Here is a 22,541-nt window from a genome sequence, read left to right on the forward strand (position 1 = left end):
AGTCTACTACCAAACTAGGCTGTAGTTCATCACTGACCATCTAGCAGCTGTGAGCTCAGCACCTTGGGAATGACTACTGGGGCTTTATCCCATAATATCTATTAAAATAAAAGATTATTTGGGTGAATAATGCACAGGCTTATTCTCCTTTTGTATAAAAGTCATTAAAAAAATTTCATGCTAACAAAAGTAGGATAACATCCCCATAGATGGGTATTTCTTAACATTCACAATGTTTCTTCAAAATTCAGGTACAGGAATGAATGAGGAGACCAAGGGTCTGAAAAATCAGGAGCTTCAGTCTCTAGCCCCATCTGCCATGGATTCTGTCCAATGCACTTGTCTGTCTTAGTCACTCAGCTTTTTAAGTGGGGGTAATATTAATTCACCTTTCTAAAGTGCTATGAATTCTTTAGATGGAAAAAGTGCTGTGTATGTTGAACCCTGAACTCAATTTTGGCAGGTAAGTGAAGAAATTGATTTTGAGCCTATATTTATTTGCAGTTTTAAATTGCACTAACTTCCTTAGACTTACTCCAAATGTACAAATGCGTAATTGACAGCAGAATTCACCCCATACCTTCTTACAGACCACTATTCTAACCACTGAACTACATCAGGCTAGCAGACAGCAGAATCTGGCTCCTTCTATATCAGGATGTTTTATAAAACCGATAAAATCAACTTCACTTCTATAGATTATTTATTTATTTATTTATTACAAACTATTAAAATGTAGTGTTTTTTTAATATGCAGTGTAGAAATTTAACTGTGCTGCAACATAATACAGTAAGGGCCAAATTCTACTCCCCATTATTTTAGGAGTTAGATAACATAAATCCATTGCTTTAGGTTTATCTTTTTGATCTGTTGCAGTACAGGTATGAAATATATTTATTTCATTTTGCAACAGCTGACTTTTTTGTGATGGCTGCTACAAGAAACATTGACTTTTTATCTTTTAATAAATAATATTTATAGATTTAGAAAAAAAAATCATTCGTTATGAGTTATAGCTACTGTAATCATTATAAATATGTTAACAACAAATGGCCATGCAAAATAAGAAAAGCTCTATTAAAAATTAAATAAAAAGATCTATTGAGTAAACAGATGTCTCTTCACAGCAGACATATCCCCACAGTTATTGACTGATGCAGTTCTATGTATAAGGAAATGACCAAGCATGACAAAACATTGCTAAAATAATACTCTGTAAAATACAACTTGCAATATTCCTTTGATTAGGGGATGATCAGGAGGCTAATTAACAGATTGGTATACAGTAGGCTCAGAAATCCATTCCCTTCTAAGGAGTATCTAAATGACATGCTTAGAGATAATTATAGAGTTCAGACAGGGATTTTTCTTTTTTTTTTTTAAAGAACAGAGCCATCATCCAAGATGACCACACTGTAAAGGTGACCATCTGGCTGTTTAATTCCTTTTTTTTTTTTTTTTTTTTTTTTACATTCTGCAGATAGAGGGTTTGAGAGAAAGTAGAAAATTGCAGCAAAAGAACCCTGAAGCAAGGCAGAGCCCTTGATTCCCATTTGAATCACCTCAAAGAGTGCAGATAATGTGTAGGATTGGGACCCCAATTGTTATTAGCATACTTTATTTACTTATTACAATTATAAGTAAATGATATAGAAAGTATATTCCTACGGTGTCATTGGTCATGTTCAAAAATTATATAAACAAGGTTATACTTCATTTCAGAGTACTTTGCTTGTACAGAGGGCTAAATCTGAGGCTTGAGATTAAAAAGAGTGCTAGCTCCCAGGCTAAAACAAAGCTAGTCTAAGGAATTGAAATCGCTCCAGTTCTTGATTTAAAACAGGTTTTTTACTCTCAGTAATCTCTGGCAGTAAACACACATATTTTTCTTTTCAAGATGGTTTATGATCAGTGATTTCAGTCCACTGCACATTACCCCAACATGTGTCCCAAACTGCTTGAGACAATCCCAGATTAGGAAACACATTCATAAGTCTTGCACAAAGACTACTTTATAGAGAAATAACAAAATGGCCTAACATCTGCTCATGGCCCCTTTGGTAATAAGCTTATATACCTCAACACTTCCAAAGAAGGTCTTCTACCTAGAAGTTACCATTATCTCTGGGAGACAAGAAAGCCAATGTGGTTTGCACACATACTTTCTTCTAAACTAAATCTTAATATCATGGATGTTATTAGAGAAGCCATTAAATTCTGTCCTTGCTTCCAAAATAGAAGACCTTAGCTTAAGCTGAATGGCTCAGTTATGTGGCAGGTCTAAAAACACGGAGGAGGTGTGAACACTCACTGCCTACCATGAAGTTCCAGTTACAGAAAATTGTCATATACTGTGGGAAAGGAGATTACGAGCAAGGGAAATAGAAATCAGTGGAGCCATCTCTAGACAACAGTGGCTACACTAATAGTTTCTTGAGAGAGTAATGAGTCTCCCAAGAAAGAAGCAACATGGGGGTAGTATAGATTATTGCTCTTTGACATTTTCAGCCTTGATTTTAGACCAGAAGGAGGGTTTATGCATTCAAATGTTAGAGTGTCTTTTTTTCTTAGTGATGCCAATAGCTCTAATAAAATATTACTCCTCCCTATAAACTTGCTGTTCTGACTTTCACACAGTTGTAGCAGTAAATCCCAGCCACAGCAATGTCACTTAGTCAGATGACCACTATTCAGGATTTGGCCCTATCTGAACAGCAACAAACAGTTGTGTAATCTAGGCCCTTGCTTTTTTAATACTGAATTGATATAGTTTATGGCAGTTTTAGTGGCCATTAGGGGTTGCCTTCCAACAGATACCTCGATTTAATGTGATACAGTTGATTTATTATGAGGCACAATGTGAATATTTGTTTTCACCTCCTTCCTCTCTCCACCCCTGATTCCCATGTGTTCTGGTTGAAAAGCTTTACAGATATGAGGGCCATCATCATCAACACATGCATTGCTCAACCCTCTTTGTAAGGGTACTTTTACAGCGAGTGCTGAAGCCTATGAACTCTATAGTGTGAGCAACCTACATTTTTCAGACTAATGCTATTTTGGGATATGTGCATGTCCTTAAGTCATATTTTTCACTGTAGTAGAGATATACTGTTATAAACAAGAGACAAAAAAATCCAATAGTGTCTGGATTCCTTAACACTCAGGATAGTTTCTAATTTCTTTAAGGCTTGAGGAAAGATAGAGCATACTGCAAGTAATAAAAGCCTTCCACAAAATCATTCATTAAAATGACAATTGAAACGTACATTTTAAATGACATGATTGACAGGCATCTGGGTAATTTAAATCTATTAACATTCTGGGGGGAAAATGCTCACTGCTGCTGCTTGGCCTAATGCAGATCGAGGAACAGTGCTGTGTCACATAACGCTGTGTGGTAACTCTAATGCTCCATCTGAAAACACGTTAGAGTTAAATAAGAAATAATAACAGGAAAGAGAAATTGCAGGCCATAATGCACAGGAGAAGAGAGATGTTTTCAGCTGAGATTAGAAATCAGATTGAGAGTCAATGAGGTAGAGAGATAAAGAAAGGCTGCTCCAGATGGTGGGAGCTGCAGAGCAGAAGGCTGTCTTACCACCAATTAATTTAATGAAACCCACCCACCAGTTTCCCATCCAGACTTTTTTCCTGAACCATGCTAGGCTCAAGCCTCATGGTGTGAAACCACAAGAACCCGATGTGAAAAATTCCATGCTCTCAGCATGCCATGGTGAGAAACTCCCATGCACATACCAGTCTACAGGAAGGACCCTTGTTCAGACAAAGACTTTTTTTCTCACAAATGTCACTGTTAAGTCAAACAGATGATTCTTCTGGAGCCCATGCCTGCAAGGTGATGAACACCTCCTTTCCCACATTGCTCTGCACATCTTGGCATGACTTGTACAACAGGATGGGTACTGTTCTTTAGGGAAGCAGAACTGCTTTCAAGGAAAGTCTTATACAGGTGTGCTGGGAGACAGTTTGTGCACAACACCTTCCCCTGGAGCAAGGCCATGCCACCTTACATGGCGCTTCACAGCATGGCTTGTTCAGCCTTCTGCGTGAACAGACACCCTGAGTAGCAGAGGACTAATACCACCAGAAAGCAGCCCAGATCTTTGTCTAAGCCTAATGGGATTTCCTCCCCTCCAGGGTTGGGTACACACATATCATACTAATATGCTCCTTCAGGGGACTCTTACACATCTGAAGTTTAATGCAACATAAACTGACTACTGTGATAATTACCTTTGCACAGTGGAATTCACTGATGTGAATGTAAATATTAATCATATGTTCTAGGTACTGTAGCAAGCTTGCATCAAGCAATATTTGCAAGTACAGCTTGCCAAAGTAGGATAATTCCTGACAACTAAGCTAGCAGTTCATCTAGCAGCATCAACAGCTCATCCTGAAGAGCTTTGCCTTGTTCTATGAAGCCCATCAGAACAAAGCTCCTGTAGACAAAATGTAGAAGAGAGCGTCCAGAAGCCATGCTCAGCTCTGCCTCTGTCCTCTTCTCCTTCATACAGAGGAGCTTGTGCTGGTTTTACCAGCCCTGCTTTTGCTTATTTTTATGCAGGAGAAGCTGTCTTTCAGTCCTTTGGTTCTCAACCAGCACAGGACTTTCTAGATTAAAAGTGAAATTCTCAGTTTCATACAGAAACCTACAGTATACCTAATAGGTCAGTGGTAAGATTGCAGGAGGAAGCCTCCCTGCACCATCAGGACATTGTGCCCTTCTTCATCTTCAATTTCTGGATGACTTCCTGTGCATAGCAGGAAGGATTTTGCATTATTTGATCTTGGAGGAAGCATGATCAAAAAGTCTGTGCTGTTAAAAGCAATCTGTAAAGCTTTTCACTGTATGTAAGTGAAAAACAGAATTGGATTTAGTTATGTCTGCTTCCTCATTTAATAACAGTTAAAAGTTCTGGGATATCCTTCCACTGAACAAAGAACAAATACATGCTATCAGTTAAATCCATGACCTCCACTTTTTTGCAGTAGACATAGAATAATGCATGAGTAAGACACTTCCTAAACACAGTAAATGCAGATTCAAAATATTATTTGATTTTATTCCTTTGCATAACTCTACTTATCACAACTCTAAAAAAAAAAAGATAGAAACTATTAAAGAAGTGATGACAAAAATGCCATGTTAGATTTCCATTTATTTTATCATTAAAAAGATTTACAGCCTGTACTGATATCAGATTATAAAAATTAGGGCCCTTCATAAATTAAAAGGGCTTGCTCTTGCTGAGCTATAATAAGGGAGCTAATATGTCAGATTTGAAAGGTCCAAGAAGCAGAAAAACAAGCACCAAAGAAAAGTGAGATCTTAAAAGCATGTAGAGATTTTTAAAGTAGATTCTTGTAGAACACAATGAAATATTAGTAGAAAAAGGTAACTTGCCAAAATAGCTGTGCTAATCCTCTTCTTATAATAGCCTTCATGGCAGAATTAGTAATACTCTTTTTTTATTAAACAGGCTCTGATATAATGACACTGAATTTCATGCAAATATTCTACTTCTTCAGGAATAATTTATTGTAGTTTTACTGGAAAATTTTAGATGGATCTTAAAAGGTTTTATGGCCTCAATTATAGCACTTTTACTCCTAATAATCAATATTGATTTTACCCTATCATCCTTTTAAAAGTTTCTCTTGGTTTACATAGAATCCAAATCTTGACTGAGTTTATAAAACGATAATATTTTCATCCTAAAATCATATTCTTTTAGACAATTATTCCAGGTTTTCAATAGCTACTTCTGTTACAGCACTAAAAAGATGAAACAAATCTCACTTAGTTGGTAGGAACGAAATGTAGTGAGAAGCAGTGGGAGAAAGGCAGCTGATTAGCAGCAGCATTGTTCCGTGACTTGAAGTTGTGCTCATCCCTTCACGTGTTCTCATTGTGCTCCAGAGCTTCATTCACTGTATCACTGAGTCTACATCTCATCTGCAGCTGCAGCCTACTCTGCTGCTGCAATGCCCAAGAGACAAACCTCAGGAAACTCAACACACTGACCTACATGGAGCTTTTACTATATAATCCTCATAGAAAATAGAGCTTCCTGGAACAGCTCCATCTAACACAGGCAGATGCAAGGGAGCTGTCTATCCCACCTGCTCATCTGCTCCATCAGGCTTTTCAAGCTCTACTGTTCTTTCAGGACACACAATCATAACACAATCATAACAAGCTAATGCACACTCAGTTATTTTCTCCTGTAGATAAAATGCCATTTTTCTTACTATTAACACTATTGCCTGTGAAGAGACTGTGTCACAGTTTCCCTTTTCCAGGTCTGCTCCCCATGCCCAGGCTTCTCCTGCTGATGCACACCACCATGGTGCAACCATGCAGGGTTCCCAGTGCTGTGGAGGAGCCAGTGGTTCAGGCAACCAGCTGACTCCTTCCAGTCCCACAGACCAGAACTTCCTTGTTCTCTCCAGCAAAACAATGAGAAATATATGTGCTTTGATCAGTTAGCCATCTGTTTTATTCAGCTTTAAACAGGTAAGTTTGAATCACTTGCCCTAGAGAAGGACAGTGGACAAGTGAGATCCTAAAAGGCTGCATGTGCAGTGTGGATATTTATTTACATTCATTTCTATTTTCCACTCAAAATGTAAGTCTCATTATTTTGCTCTCATCTTTTTAACATAATTAAATGGTGACATATGTATATATATATAGCCTAAACATTTACTTGAGTTTTCAACTAGGAAGAACAAATGTATGACAAAGGTTATAGAAAAAGAATAGCACATGGAAATTTTCTGTGACTGTTTCCATTGACTCTTATACACCTGCTTTCCAGGCTCTTTTACTCTGTCCTTCTGCTCTTTTACACCAGGTTTATTTCAGCATCTTTGGAAATGAAAAGATCCTCTTTTGTTTCAGAATTAGTACTTGACTGATGAAAAGAATGAACCCCAGGGGCTGTCTTTTCCAATCAGGCACTGTACAAGCACTTGAGCTGACTATGTTCTGCAGAACATTGAAAACATGGCATGCCCAGGAAATGTTTGCCATCACATTAGTGATGCTGTAATGGGCACCACAAATCACCTGGACATTAATAGAATGAAATCACTTACTGCCTCTGAAAGCAGCTTTATTCTCAGTTGGTGTCCTGAAGGCACCATGTGTGCAGTCTAGAGTTTCTCCCACAAAGGAAAAATTTTCAAATATCATAAAAGCCCAGTTTTACTTGCTGCTTTTAGAGTTTGTTTACATTGCTACTGATTATTTCTGACTGCAATCCCTTAAATACAACTAGTGTCAGAAAAAAAAAAATCAAAAAATAAGTAGGTGTTTTATGAACTTTAAGTGATCTCTGATTTCACTAAAAGCTGTAGCAGGACAGGATACACATGTCTTCTAATGACTGCCCTTGCTCTCACTTAACTACAATAACGCATCAAATGTGTTTCTTTATCCTGTTATTGCTGGTTTGTAATTTGATCATCAGACAGATCTGAATTCTCCCCAAGCTGTTCCAATGTGTCTGTAACAGAAGCAGAGGTACCTCCACGCAATTCCCATTTTGCTCAGAAAATAGAACAGCTTCAATGATCACAGCCCATGTGAAGCAGACAGCAGTGGTTAAATTAACTGTTGTGATCAAAGAAATGGGCTGTTAAAAATACCTGATTTCCTATTAGAGAAGACTTTTTAATTGTGCTTCTGGTGCCTAGAACATGTTGAATTTTTTATGAGATAATTCAGGTAACAGTCCATTAGAAAGGGTATTCAATTTAGCCTGAGGAAGTTGGGGAAAAGAGTGAGAGCACTACTGCGTGAGCAGAGGCTGTCCTCCAGTCCGCCCCCCCGCAGGGCAGTAGTAAGCTCTGTGCCCACTCTGCATCCCCACAGTGCACAGCCAGCTGCGTGGATGCACACCAAAAGCAGCTGCAGGTTGCATTCACATACCTCAGTGAGAGACAAAGTAACTTAAAACACCCACTCTGCTTCCCTTGTTGCAGGAGCAGTATCCACTGCAGCTAAATTGAAGAGATCTCATGAGTCAAATCTTTTATTGTCCATAAAATGAAATCTCAGGCTTATCTTTCCACTTTTAACTTATTTTCACTTTTTATTAATAGAATGTTTGTTATACCACATTCAAGAAAACATCTAGTTTTCCAGTGTTATTCATGCAATCAAACTGATAGCTGTAAAGCAGATAAATAGGAGCTGTACACCACCATTTCTGCTGGCCCATTTTTCATTTTTTGAAATAAACCCCCCAGAGTCTTTTTTCAAAATAAATTGAAGATAAAAAAGTTATCTTTTGATGCGGATAGTTTGAACATGTCAGATTTGTGAAGCATTTTCGTCAGCTAGGTTAGCACTCTGCCTTTTGAAATACATATAAGGCAAAGCACAGCTGTCAGAATTAAAAATAAAATAGTTGGATAAGGCAAAATTAAGTAGCTCTATTAAAAGAAGAGGATCTGAAAAGTCAGGTTCCACTCTCCTTGTTAAGACCAACTGGTACTTCAGTCCACAATTCTTCCTTACTGAAATCAATGAAATTACTTGAGAATGGGGGATAATACTAAGTACAAGGAAACACATCTAAATCTGGCCTTTACTAGCCTGTTCTTGTCAGTAAAACTGGCCTTACAACCCAGGATCCAGCAAATGCCCCTTGGTCTGTGCCCTTTCTCATCCCTAGCTCTTCCAGGAAGCTAAAGAGTGAATATATCTTTTCAGTATGTTTATAAGCAAAATATCAAGTTTAAGCATTACAGAAGAGAGTACAAAATTCTACCACACGTGAATTATAGAAAGTCAATTAATTCCAGCCTTTGGAAGGCTGGTCATATCTGGAACTGAAATAATAGATCTAAGATTAATAAAGGTAACAGTAGATTGCTACTTGATTCACTTTCCATGTAGGCTTTCAAAAGTCAGTGCAATCTATAGTTCAGACAAAACGTGGCAAAGATGATTTTACATTGCATTGACTTCCTTAAATGTTCTTAAATGTATGTTTGCATACCTAAATATACTTACTGTTACAGCTTCCTTCCATTTATCCTTGTAGGCATACTAGAATGATAATGCAGCCTTTTATTTATTACCTGTACCCACTTGCCATCTTGTTAAGTTGTACGGGTGCAACACCTCACCACTAATACTTTGTCTGTGCAAGTAGTCACAATTTTTCATAGGGAAGTGATAAATTTAGTGCAGGTGTACCTGTCTGCTTCATCAGAGATTTTGATACTAAGCTTCTGTGAACCACGGGTTACGCCATCAGTGTAACAAGCACCAAGCACAAGAGCACCCTGACTAGAGCTTTTACAGGCCCTAAGTCAAACGAAGAGTAAACATGATCATTTCTGCTCTGTAGTGTGAGTTAGATGAACACTGATCAAGGAAATGAAGTAAATTTAGTGAAGTAACTGAGCTAAGAATTTTGGCCAATGACAATGCCTTGCATTTCTTAGTAACAGCTGGATGTACAATAGCCTGTCTTATGGCTGAAGATGAGGCCATCCCTCAAAGGTGGAAATAGCGATGTCTCAAAAGACGAGTAGTAGCTGAAATGGGATGTTATGGCCCTTTATCAGTGGAATAAAACATCCCTGTTAACTGTGGAAAGTCTACATCACTGTTCAAATTGCAAAAGATATTGTATGGCAGTGCTAGAATACATTCATAAGGGTTGTTATCATAACACATCAATATGGATTCCAGTCCTTTCACTGTGTAATTAAAAACTTAAACGCTCTTCAGTGATGTAAATTTGTCTTTATTATTTGTAACACTACTCTAGTAAAGACCATTTCACAGGAAATAAAGAAGACAACTAGTCAAAGAGGCATAGGATGAATTCCTGATCGTTTTGATATTTATGCCAAGGACGTGTTGCTAGAGACTTCTGATGTCCATCTCCACATGCTTAGATTCAGAGATTCTTGCATTGTTCCATTTGCTAGCCACCAGTCAACTGGGACCTCCCCCGATAGCCAGGACTGCTGATAAATGATGGAAAGCGGCTTGGCCAGCTCCTCTGCCAGTCCTCGGGTGGATCCCATCTGGCCCCATCGACTTGCGCACATCCAAGTGCCATAGCAGGTCGCCAACCATTTCTTCGTGGATAGTGAAGGCCACATTCTGCTCCCCATCCCCTTCCGCCAGCTCAGGGTACTGGGTATCCAGAGAACAACCAGTATTGCCGCTAAAGACTGAGGCAAAGAAGGCATTAAGGGCATTAAGCACCTCCGCCTTTTCCTCATCTTTTGTAACAAGGTTTCCCCCCACATCCAGTAAAGGATGGAGATTCTCCTTAGTCCTTTGTTTTGCATTGATGTATTTATAAAAAGATTTTTTGTTGTCTTTAACAGCAGTAGCCAGATTGAGCTCCAGATGAGCTTTGGCCTTTCTAATTTTGTCCCTGCACAGCCTCGTAACAGCCTCCTTATAGTCCTCCTCAGTGGTCCGCCCTTTTTTCCAAAGATTATAAATCCTCTTTTTTTCTCCTAAGCTCAAGCTGCAACTCTCTGTTGAGCCAGGCCAGTCTTCTTCCCCACCGGCTCGTCTTTGGGCATGTGGGGACAGACCACTCCTGCGCCATTAAGATTTCCCTCTTGAAGAGCGCCCAGCCTTCCTGGACTCCTCTGCCCTTCAGAACCGCCTCCCAAGGGACTCTACCAACCAGTGTCCTGAGCAGCTCAAAGTCAGCCCTCCGGAAGTCCAATACAGCGGTTTTACTGGTCTCCTTCCTGGCCTAGCCAAGAATAGAGAACTCCACCATTTCGTGGTCACTCTGCCCAAGACAGCTTCCGACCACCACGTCTCCCACCAGTCTTTCTCTGTTTGTGAAGAGAAGGTCTAGCGGGGTGCCACCCCTGGTAGGCTCACTAACTAGCTGCGTCAGGAAGCTATCTTCCACGCTCTCCAGAAACCTCCTAGACTGCTTTCTCTGGGCTGTGTTGTGCTTCCAGGATATGTCAGGGAAGTTGAAGTCCCCCACAAGAACAAGCGCTGAAGATTTCGCAACTTCTGTCAGCTGCCTGTAGAACTCCTCATCCGTCTCCTCATCCTGGTTCGGCGGTCTATAACAGACCCCGACCAGGACGCTAGCCTTGTTGGCCTTCCCACCGATCCTAACCCACAGGGACTCAACCTTGTCATTCCCAGCCTTGAGTTCCACAACGTCGAAAGATTCTCTAATATAGAGAGCCAAACCACCACCCCTTCTGTGCTGCCTGTCCCTTCTGAAGAGCTTATAGCCAGACATTGCAGCACTCCAGTCATGAGACTGGTCACACCATGTCTCCGTGACGGCAACCAAGTCGTAGCCTGCCTGCTGCACTATGGCTTCCAGCTCCTCCTGTTTGTTACCCATGCTGCGTGCATTGGTGTAGATGCACTTCAGCTGGGCCATTGCCTTATCCCCCGGCCTTGCCATTGTTCCCCCTGGCACAGCTCCAACAAGCCTCGAGCGAACGAATGGATAGAGATCAGCCTTGATCTGTGTGTTTCTGCATAATGACATTTGTGCAAAAATAGATGGAACTGCTCATGTAATGGAAATTGCCCTGCTACTTACAGAATCTAGCCCTAAAAAGGCTCCTATCTAAGCTGGTGAAAGCCAACATTTTAACTTCATTTTTCCTCTGAACTTCAGATTGAGCATTTGTGAGGCAGTGTCCTGTGAAAGAAATTTCCCTTCACCTAAAATGTCTCCTGACAAATATATTGAGTGAGCCCAGTAATGATTTTCATTTACTGATGTTCACCCAGTAAAGAAAGGAAGCAGCACCCTTCTTTGCAAAGGAAATGAAGAACTCCATTCTCAATATGGGGGTATACAAGGAAAGCTAATTAATTTTTCCATGCCAGGAGAGAAATAACATGTGACTACAAAGAAATGTAAATTCTGGTGGCCCTGTGACCTCTGCAGAAACATGACCTTGGCCTGTGCTTTGTGGTGGGGCACGGGCATGGTGCTGGGCCTTGAGCTTAAAGGCAAGAAGAAGTACAGATCAGGAACCAAAGAGAAACAGCTTAGGGGAAAGGTCATGACATTAAGCAGTCAGTATTTATGTACTGACATGCTTCTTCCAGCCAGAAATTCACTAATCTGGCCTGAGATTATTTTGATTTAAGTGAACTTTGATTGTGGCTTAACTATTGTAAAATACCCAATTCAGAAGTGGTATAAAGAGAAACTTGTACCATAAAGAAGTAAACAAAACACTGTTCTTGTTCCTTTGGCTTGAAATATCATTTCTATCTTTTAATCACCGTTTGAGAACTTTCTATTTCTCTACCACTGGAAACTATCACTTGCAAATTGATTTTCCTCCCTGACATTTTGGCTTGTTGTTTTGGCTCCAATCCTCTAAAAGTGGCCTTGTTGGTTTATCCCAGTAAATTCTTGACAGTCCTGGGAGCAGAGCTCTCAACACCCCACTCTTCATCTAGGGCTTTCAGAGTGATGCTTCATCCTGTGCTTGCAGTGCTAGTGAGGCTGGCGTGCTGGTGCTGTCATTGGAGCACAGCTTTCTGTCAATAGAAGTAGCTGGGGCTGCCAGTTGGAGATCAACAGTAGGACATGTTACTTAATTACATGTAGCTCTTGGGGACTGTTGCTTTTTTTTCTCTTAGATATTTTCCAGAAACATTTTTTTTTTTTTTTTTTCCCCCAGTAATAGCAAAGATAGTTTTACAGCCAGGCCCTCTTCTGCTCTCATAGTGAGAAAAAGGCAGTTTGGTTAGGTTTATTCATTGTTTGTTGGATTACAGTATTTAAAATTCTAAGAGAAAGTATCAACATAGGAGGGAAGCTCCACACAATAATTAAAGAAATGTGTGGAAGAATGTACTTAAACAAAAGTTTAAATACAGAAATGCAGAACAACAAGTTACATCCTTCAATACAAAATACAATGTAACTTCCAACAGAAGGAGACAGCATGGAAAGAATATGGTAGATAAAACATAATTTAAAACTGTAAAATCACTATTTTACAGGACAATAGTCATTAAAATATTTATAAACACCACATAATCTACCATTCATAAAAGAGCACTGCAGGAATTTTCATACAAACTACAACATAGGGAACATACTGCAAGTCTTTTATATTCCTCCAGTATTCTGTTTGTTTTTTAAGACTCCTACCTCACTTGCCTAAGAATCAGACACTGCAACAATGTTCTCTAGCAAACCATCCTTATGCTCTGCAGGTCAGTAAGTGAATAGCTGTTAAATGATTCAGTATACAGAAAAAGAATTTATCATAAAAAAGCTGCTGCTTAAATGAAAATAAAATTAAATCTTCAGTATTTATTCCATGTCACCTAGTCCTTGTCACCTAGTCCTCTTTGTTGTAAAAATATTTTACTTTGTTACAGAAAAGTCCATTTTCTTCTAAAATGAGTGAATGTTCCTTTTCAGTGTTTTAGACATGAAACTCCTCTACTTATTTTCATTGTGAAGAGAATTAACAGTGGTTACTTGCTGAAGTAGCTGTATCAAGGGATACAAAAGACTCACTCCTTAGGTGAATATCCCCAGTGCCAGCGTCTGATTTTGTAATGAGCGGCTCTGGAAAAATGCCACCTTCAAGGTCAACCTCAGAAACAGTAAGCCTGCCTTCCTGTCTTTCCTTCTCTGTATTTCAGCTAGGCGTCTGACAGGGTAGTCAATTGTCTGTTGTATTGACCAAGGACCTTTCTGAATTTTTTATGTATTGAAATATATCTCCTTGCAATTTTATTTATGCCCTATGTATTATATTTATTAATTTGATTAAAGGGTTTAAAGTCACACATATACCTTACTAAACTAAGGTCTTAAAAAGAAAAACACCACCCACCCCACTAACAAAACTTGGAAGAATGAGGAAATATTTGTTTGATTCTTTGTTATGAGGTATTTATTTTAATTTTGTTTGTTTGTTCCACAAGCATAAAGTGTTCATGATAAATCAAAGAAAAAGCCCAAGTTTAATTGTAATAAAAAAGCCAAAAAAAAAAAAAGCAATTGCTAGACCTGTTTGGAGGTGGTCATTCAATGATCCAAACCTGTGAGACTGAGATAAATTACTTGTGGTAACATTTTCCTCTTGGAAAATCACAGATGAGACTAAATGAGACGTTTTATATATATAGTAGCAAACAGTCATAGGTACATTTCATTTTGAAAGTCCCATCTGTCTTACAGCCCAAACAGTTTTTGACACCACAGAATGATTGCTGCACTTCACGTTATATGAAAAGGCAGTAATAGTTGATATACACCAGGGCTCTAAGCATCAGATCTCCATTTTACTATATTGAGCATTTATTCTAAGGAAATGGGTTTAAACAAACAAACAGCAACAACAAAAAAGGATATAGATTAATAATTTGTATTTGTTGCCCTAAAAGTGTGATCAAGATTTGATTTCAAGACTCAGTTTACTAATCCTTAGAAGGATCATTTGATTCATAAATCGAAGCTGTTGCATTTTTTTTCCTAGAAAAGCAAATGAAATGCACGAATGTGATTTATCATTTGATCACATTTTAATTGACTGCATTAAAGCTGCAAATATTAAGGGAACTCAGCCTGCGTACTTCTTGGAGCCTGATTCAGCATGCATCTTAAAGCCAACTGTGTGTGGCAATCCACAGTCAGTAAGGTTTAAATTAATAATACAGAATTAAATACTGCCATCAAAGGAAAGAGTTAATTGGTTTCCTATTTGTAGTATGACACTGAAACGCCACAAGAGCTCAATGATTGTTACCATCACCAGGAAAATAAGTGTAGAGTTTATCCAAGATTGAAGAGGAATTAGTGTGCTGTCTTATTGTTTAATAAAGAACTACCAACAGCATGCTCAGTCACTGCTACAATCACCTCCCTTATCAAGACACTAGCAATTATTTTATCTCCAGTATAAAGAAACACTTATTTCTAAGTTTCAGGTTATGCCTCTGAGCAGACACTATTTGGACCCTGTGCATTGCAGAATGACATACGACAGAAGCATATTATCTACAGTCTCCCCACAAGGATCTTACATGACTCTGAAAAGCAAACAGAAGAAATATTTTTCCTTTAAATGACTCTTAAAATTCCACCATAGATGATTTTAGCCCATTGAATCATCTGGGAAAGAAATGTCTACTGATAACGAAGAAGACTTTGGATCAGATGAAAACAAACATTTTCTTTGTAATACTGGGTATCTTTAGAATGCCAGCATTGCTATAAAGAAATATAAGATCCACTCTGGGGAGCCATTTCTGACCCTGGTCAGTTTGCTGCAGGAATAAAGTCACGGCCCCCTCCCCATTCTACACTTGTGTGACTTTATAGGCTTCAGTTTGCCTTGATACTATCAGAGTTACTGAACATGATGTGCTGCTGACTAAATGACAGTTGTTTGCTCCTTCTGGTCCCCATGCTGGCATTCTGGGCAACTGATCAAAGCAATTTGGGCTGGAAAGAGAAAGCAACTGTGCAGGCCTTTTTCAGGCCTTATCTGATGGTTGATGAAATGAGAATTTTCCTTTGAATTTTTTCCATGAAAATGTAAAGAAGGATGGTAGTTATGGAAAACCAACAAAATAAGTCTGCCTCCTTAACATTCTGGCTTTGCAACAATGCTGCAGAAAGGCTTACATTTCTATAGAGGAACAGCATAGATAGAGATGAATTTTAGTATTCAATATAATCTAAACCAATGTACTACACTACAGCTCAGCATGCCCTGCTAGACTATAACAGAGCAAGTTATAAAGGAAGACAGATACAACATCAGTTTTTCACATTCTTAATGAACAGTGTGAATTCATTGCTTTCAGAATAACAGATGATTTAATTGAATCTGTATAATCTAATGCAATCAATCTCATTTAACTAAATGTCACACAGCCCTTTTCACCATGAGGCGGTTTATGTACACACACCAAGAAGCAGCACCAGCTTCTAAAACCCTTACCAGTGTGAGATCAGTTTTTGAGTTGCTCAGAAAAAGTAGTGTACTTCTATTTTGTTTCTGAGTTAACTGCTAAACACACAAGAAATGTTTAAAAGCCTATGGCCTAACAGCAGAGAAACAGAAAATTAAATTAAACAAACAAAACTAGCTGCACTTGCTATACTCAACCTGAATTATAAGCAAAGCAAAAGGTAGTATTGAATAGATTTACAAGTCTTTTTTTTTTTCAATGTTATATTTCTAAATTCTCCACCATATAACTCATTCACTTTGGGACAGCTTAAATGCTGTTACAAGTATGGCTGACCTACCAGGGTCTCACAGAAGCAGTGTCTGAGTGCTTGCAGCATCTCACTGTCTGTAGAAGTACAGGGGCTGGAAGCAGAACCCTCCCTGGTCTGTGCCCCACAGTTCACACCTGTTTGGGTGCCTGCAATTCGCATGCTCTCACCACTCACATCCTGTGGATGAAATGCTTAGAAGCTGATTGAATTGCTAAACCTTTGTCAAATGACACTGGCCAGGGCTGTCTTGTCTCTGCCACAGAAACAAGCAGGCTTTTGAAGCCCCAGGAAGTGATGGGAGTTCTAGCTTTTCCCTTTGCTCTCCCAGACCTAGCAAAAAGTGTCAAGGGCTGAGCACAGGCTTCCACCTAGAATGGACATTTGCTCAGTATTCCACATAGATGTAGCATCCCCTGCCTCATAGATAAGAGGTATTATTTAATAAATTTTCCAGTGCAAATAAACATGACTGATTATTCTGCAAATAAAACCTAAGGAAAGTTTCTTTGTTGTGCTTTCCTGCAAAGAAGAATCTGCAGGACGCAGAACTTGAAAATGAAGTTGTTTAGCTGTGTCAGTGCACACAAAGAATTCCACTGAGTATTCACAATGTTTTAAATATTCATCTAGATTTAACTGGAAGCAAATTGGATAAGAAACCATAACATATGTGGTGTGAAGTTAGGGAAAGTCCTTAAAAAAGAAGTGACTCTGTAGCTTAAATCTCTGGTCTCAAGAGCTATGTAGAGTCAAATGTTTAAAGGTATATTGGCACCTAAATTTACTTTGCTTTAAATAATATTAAACCTCTATTCATATAACCCAAAATGCATCAAAGTGCATAAATATGTTTTCAAAAGAGGTCTGAGAACCTATACCTCATTACAGGAAAGAGTCACTTTTGAAAATAAAACTCAAGATTCTTAAATCACTTTGTCATTTTGAAAATAAATCTGGGATCATTAGTGACCCCAGTGGCCTCAAAACTCAATCTAGAGAATGACACCACTAGTTGCATTCTACCATTCTCCCTAATTAATTGTCATTTTGTGTCAATTCACAAGGAAGAACAAAATTCACAGAAAACATCATTTCTGGCCTATGCCTTACTTAAAAGTTCTTTTATTTTCCATTCCCCTTAGCTTTTGAAATTTGACAGGCTCAGAGACCAGAAAGTAGGGAAGTGATCAAAAGATCCTGATTTATGATTTAAAGCATTTGAACATTTTTAAGACCTTCAAGAGGACAATTTAACATGTCCCCAGGTAACTTTAGTTTACACAGCCAACCCTCACAACACAGATAATCTAGGCAGACGTTGTCTTTGGCAACATTACAGGACTACATTTCACAAAACTGGCCTGTTTGTTAACTGTTTTTCACTCTTTCAGACAGCCACTCATGCATTATTTATGGCATGAGGCATTGCTATATGTTTTCTTTCACCTTCTATTTGATTACAGAAATGCAATTGTGGCTAGCACAAAACAAATGGAAATATTGCAAATACAGATTTAATTATCCTTTGTGCCTCATCTTTACAGGGAGTGTAGGATTATCTGGTGTGGGAGGTTGTTTGGGTTTCTTTTTGGTTAAATTTACTATTAAAAGTAGAGTACTATATATACTATAAAAGTAGAGTATATGCATACTATATTTGGCCCTCTAAAAGAGCTTCTGAACCTCTAAATAGTGGCAGACTGAAGGGGCTTTCAGTCCATGGGATGGGTAAGTCCAGGACATTTGCCCCGTAACCATCCCCTTACCTGCAGTTGACAGCTTAAGCTACCTGAATAAAACTTCTGCAATCTACTTATTTTCTTGCAGTCATTTACATGTGCCTCCCCAGCATCACCAAAATATACACGAATAAAGGGCGTAATTTTAATCTTAAAAACACCTAGACACTATCAGCACATAGACAAGGAACACTTACAGACTATCAGCTGAATGACTTATCCATTTTTATCTACTTACGCAGTTTGTCGAGAACAAATTACATTGGGGGGGTGGGGTGAAAACTGAGTAAATTTGGGTTGATTCATCACCTGTCCAACTTTGCAGATCAATCAGTTAATAATTTCATTGACCTGGAGGATCATTCAGAACAATGTATTTAATTCAGTCATGCATTTAGTTTAATTAAGGTTTGACGTTACCATGCTCTGCTGGCAAAGAGATATTAAATCTGTTTTCTTTCTGCTTTCCGTTCACTTTCTGAATTTCCTCTACTGGGTATCATTCATAAAATATCTGTTATTTTAATTTAGCTAAATTGCCTTCTTCTGTGAAATTATGCCCCTTTCTTTGGAATAAGAACCACCCACAAGTCTTTTTGCACAACATTTGATAGATGTGCTGGAAGTATTGGGCTTCTTGGACGCTTCTGCAAATAGCGTTGGGGTACACAAATCTTGGAAGCCAGCTATTTGAAGACTGGCTACGGGTGTACAAATGGTCTGGCGCAGAGATGCGACTTATTGCTAAGGGGCTGTCAGAGAACAGGAACTACAGAGCCAAGCGCTTTTCATGAAAGTCTCTTGCAACAACACAGGCAGGAATAACTCTTGCTAACTGTGCGGGTTAAATTTAGCTTTTGAAAAAGATTGAATATATATTAGGATTACTGCAAATAAATAAAGTGATGATAAACATCAATCTATCATTCAGTTGACCTGGAAACTGAAAGTTACAGGTCTATGAGAATCAACAATGTACAATGAATGCACCTTTCTACAGAGCTCCATGAGCTGCCAATACTGAATTTGGTCCCATAGATTATGCTGAAACATTTGGGAATACTTTGTTTTATTGTGTGCCCTTCTAATAGTGATTTTTTTTTTTACTTTTTTTTTCTTTTTTTTCTTTTTTTTCTGGCAGTTACTGTCTCTTTCTTCCCTCGTGTAAATGGCACTAGTGTTTCAAATCCCTGTAAATTTGCCCCAGGTTGAAAGCTGTATTCATCTTGTGTGCAGCTGTGTTGAGTGTCAACAATATCATATAGCCTGGACTGAGAGCCTCTGTAATGTGTGCCCACGCAAACCAAAACAACTATGCAAAAAAGCTCAATTTATATCACTTTTCATACCATGGCTATCAAACAATAGTTCATCATCACCTTTATGAGATACATGTCAATTTAGCAGGAAGACTCTTACTGAAACATGGGTATATGATATTGCCAACATATCCTAATTTCTAACAGGCAATAGTTTGAACACTGCAGACATATCTCTTAGGCCTACCTTGAGGTCTAAACAGTCCACACATGCTGCAAGATTATGGTTGGTAATAAAGAAAACTTTCTTATTCCCTAATCTGCTGGCACTACTTTGACATGCTCCAGATGGTTCGGCCAAACATCCTGCTACCAATCAGATAGAGCATTAATATTACCCTTTGTTCCTGGTTTCCATTTAATGGACTAGCTTCTTCTTTCGGTAAGTTGCTAGGTTCGAAGATCCAAAAATTCTCCAGTCATGAATGAATGATAATACTGCTTGTGTTAGGGCCTTTACAGTCTCTGAATTACATTTGTGTTCAATAATATGCTTTCAAAACAGTGAATAGTTGTGTATAAACTCACTGTTCTAGAGAATACCATGTACCTGCAAAGGAAGAAGCATTCAGGAGGAAGGGTTACATTGGATATCTAACCATTTTATTCTAATGTATTTCCTCAGTGAGTTAACATAAAAAATCTAGACACCGTAGCTCTGCTGTTATTAAGGGCAGTTATCCATCTCGGTCTTACAGCCAGAGGATTTGTGAATTCCTGTGCTTTGAATTAAGGCAGCTATGGTTTGAGCTAGCAAATTGGTTAATGGCTTTGTAGGCAGACTCAGGACTCTGACAAGGTCCAATACACATATCCATCACTCACTGGCTGTGTGATTGATAACACTTTTTGTTCTGGCAGTTTGACATACAGTGCACATGATTTGATTATGCTAGTTTTCCTACTTTCTTTTCCACAATTTGCTTGTAGAGTCTGTTCAAACAGTCCTAGATCTTCAGGTCTCACGTGGGCAACATCACAAGGAACTGTTCACATGTAGGTTTCAGATGCCTGAAGGGAACTCTGCTGAGAGACTTGAGCTGTATAGTGAATTTGGTAGTTGCTTTGATTTATTTAAGTACATGAGGAAATCTCCATCACAGATCAGCCCCATTTTATTACATAATTATATTATAAAAAATGACATTCTTACTGCTCTCAAGGTATTATCTGAGAAATCCCAGATTTCTTGCCAGCTGGAGAAAACAGTTGCAAAATAATTTCAAATGAATTTTAGCTAGAAATTGATACATTTGATATTAGTATTTTGGTTTAAGAACAATGAGATTGTAGAGAGGCCAGTCGAGACTGAGAGTGCATCCTTGAAAAGCCCATTTGCTGTTTGGAACATTATTATCCCCCAGTGTGGAGAAAGGCTGGGCAGCACATGATTCATGCCATGGCTGTCACAACACACAGGTGACACGTCTTTTCCACTGATTATTAACTTTCCTCTTCACTCTTGTATTTGGTCTTTTATTTTGCTTGGCTGAAAAGCAGGTTGGAGGACAGAGACACGGTGTGTTACTGTGTGTGGAAGCATGAATAAAATTATCTCTTTGTTTGTTTGTTTGTTTGCTTTAGTTGTGCAAAACCCACTATTTTCAATGTTGTAGTCTGCTGCATGAAAAGCCGTACTAGGTCTGCATTAGTTCTGTCCTCTGATATCAGAAAAAGCACTATGCCATTTTCATGGCCTTTTCCTATTTTCAGCTAAGCCTAGTATTCCTACTTCTGCGGTGCTTGAGCTAGGTATTTCCCTGTTTACAGAACAAACTTATTTTTCCTTTACTTTTTGACCAGTGTTTCTTCCACAAAGCCTCACAGTGTTCAATAGCAAAAAGATACTTGAAAGAAAAAGATGTATCTTGAGAGCCTGGAATATACCATGTCTCAGCAGGACTGCCCTCCAGAGGTGGGTCTCTGGGGCAAAGACCCTCTCTCATTCAGGGTGCACACACAGTATCACTGCTTCCCATTTAATAACCTCCCATCAGTCCTCCCTAGATGCCATTCTTACCTCATCTCACTGTGAGTTTGTTCTTATTAAGGGCCTGATCCATCAAGGCACTTAAGCACATGGTTGTGGGTTGTAAACCCACCAGGACTTTTTATAACCCTGTAAAGTGTGTAAAGTGTGTACCTACAGCACTATAAAAGATGGTTTTAAGTGATGTCTGTGATAAGAGCCAACCTTTTCTGTTCAGCACTTATTCTCCTCTGTAACACAAGAAGTTTCTGCAGTCTGTGTTGCATATATTTCAAACAAGACTAGTTTTGACAAATTGACTGTTTCTTTTTTAGTTCTGTCTTTTTTTTGTGTGCCTGTCCAAAAGAGCATCTATACCTAATATATATTCAAGATATTATTCATTATCTGCATTCCTCAAAAAACCTGGTAAGATTATGTTAGACACCCTGAAGGATTACTTAATATTTTATTTTTTTTCAGTTCAGCTTCTCTGAAAAAAATAAAACAAAATAAGAAAATAGAATGATCACAGTAGGCTCAAACCTTTTCCCTGCAGACACAGCTAAGGGTAAATTATATCCTATTCTGAGAGTGGAATTTGGTCCAGTGCAGAATTTTAATTTCTGTAAGCACTGAAAATAAAAAGTAATTAAACCTCTGCCTATTCCTTGTGTACTATAAATACATTAATAAAATAGGCAAAGAAAATCAACTCCTAAATTATTAGCAGTAGTAAAATGCTGAATATTGAAACATAGTTTAATTTATTCATTTATAATTTTTATCAGGCTAAAATAGGCCTCTAGGAGCAATTTAAACATTAAAATAATGTAATTGTTCAGTATAGTCAGCAGTCAGATACACAGCTATCTTTGTACAAAAACAAACAACAAGCTAGTGGCAAACTCACGTGTTTCAATGTAAATTGTTGGTGAATTTACAAAAAGCCAGCAGACTTGTCTATTTTGTGAACATGTAACTTACGTATTTCAGTGTGAAAACTAAGGGGCAGTGAATCAATCTAAAAACCAAGGCTCCTGTAACTTAGCATATATAATGTGTAAATCTCCCAAACCCAAAATGAACTTAGATGTTGTCTGTCTGTCTTGGATGTATTTTAGAGAAAATTGGTTAAGTCCAAAGCAGAGCAAAAAGAATATATGTTATATATTAATAGCAGAGACAACTGGAAATCCTTTAGCCTATATATTAGTTGATACATCTTCAAAAGTAAGGAAG

This window comes from Anas acuta, chromosome 6 (assembly GCF_963932015.1).
Source record: "Anas acuta chromosome 6, bAnaAcu1.1, whole genome shotgun sequence".
NCBI lineage: Eukaryota > Metazoa > Chordata > Aves > Anseriformes > Anatidae > Anas > Anas acuta.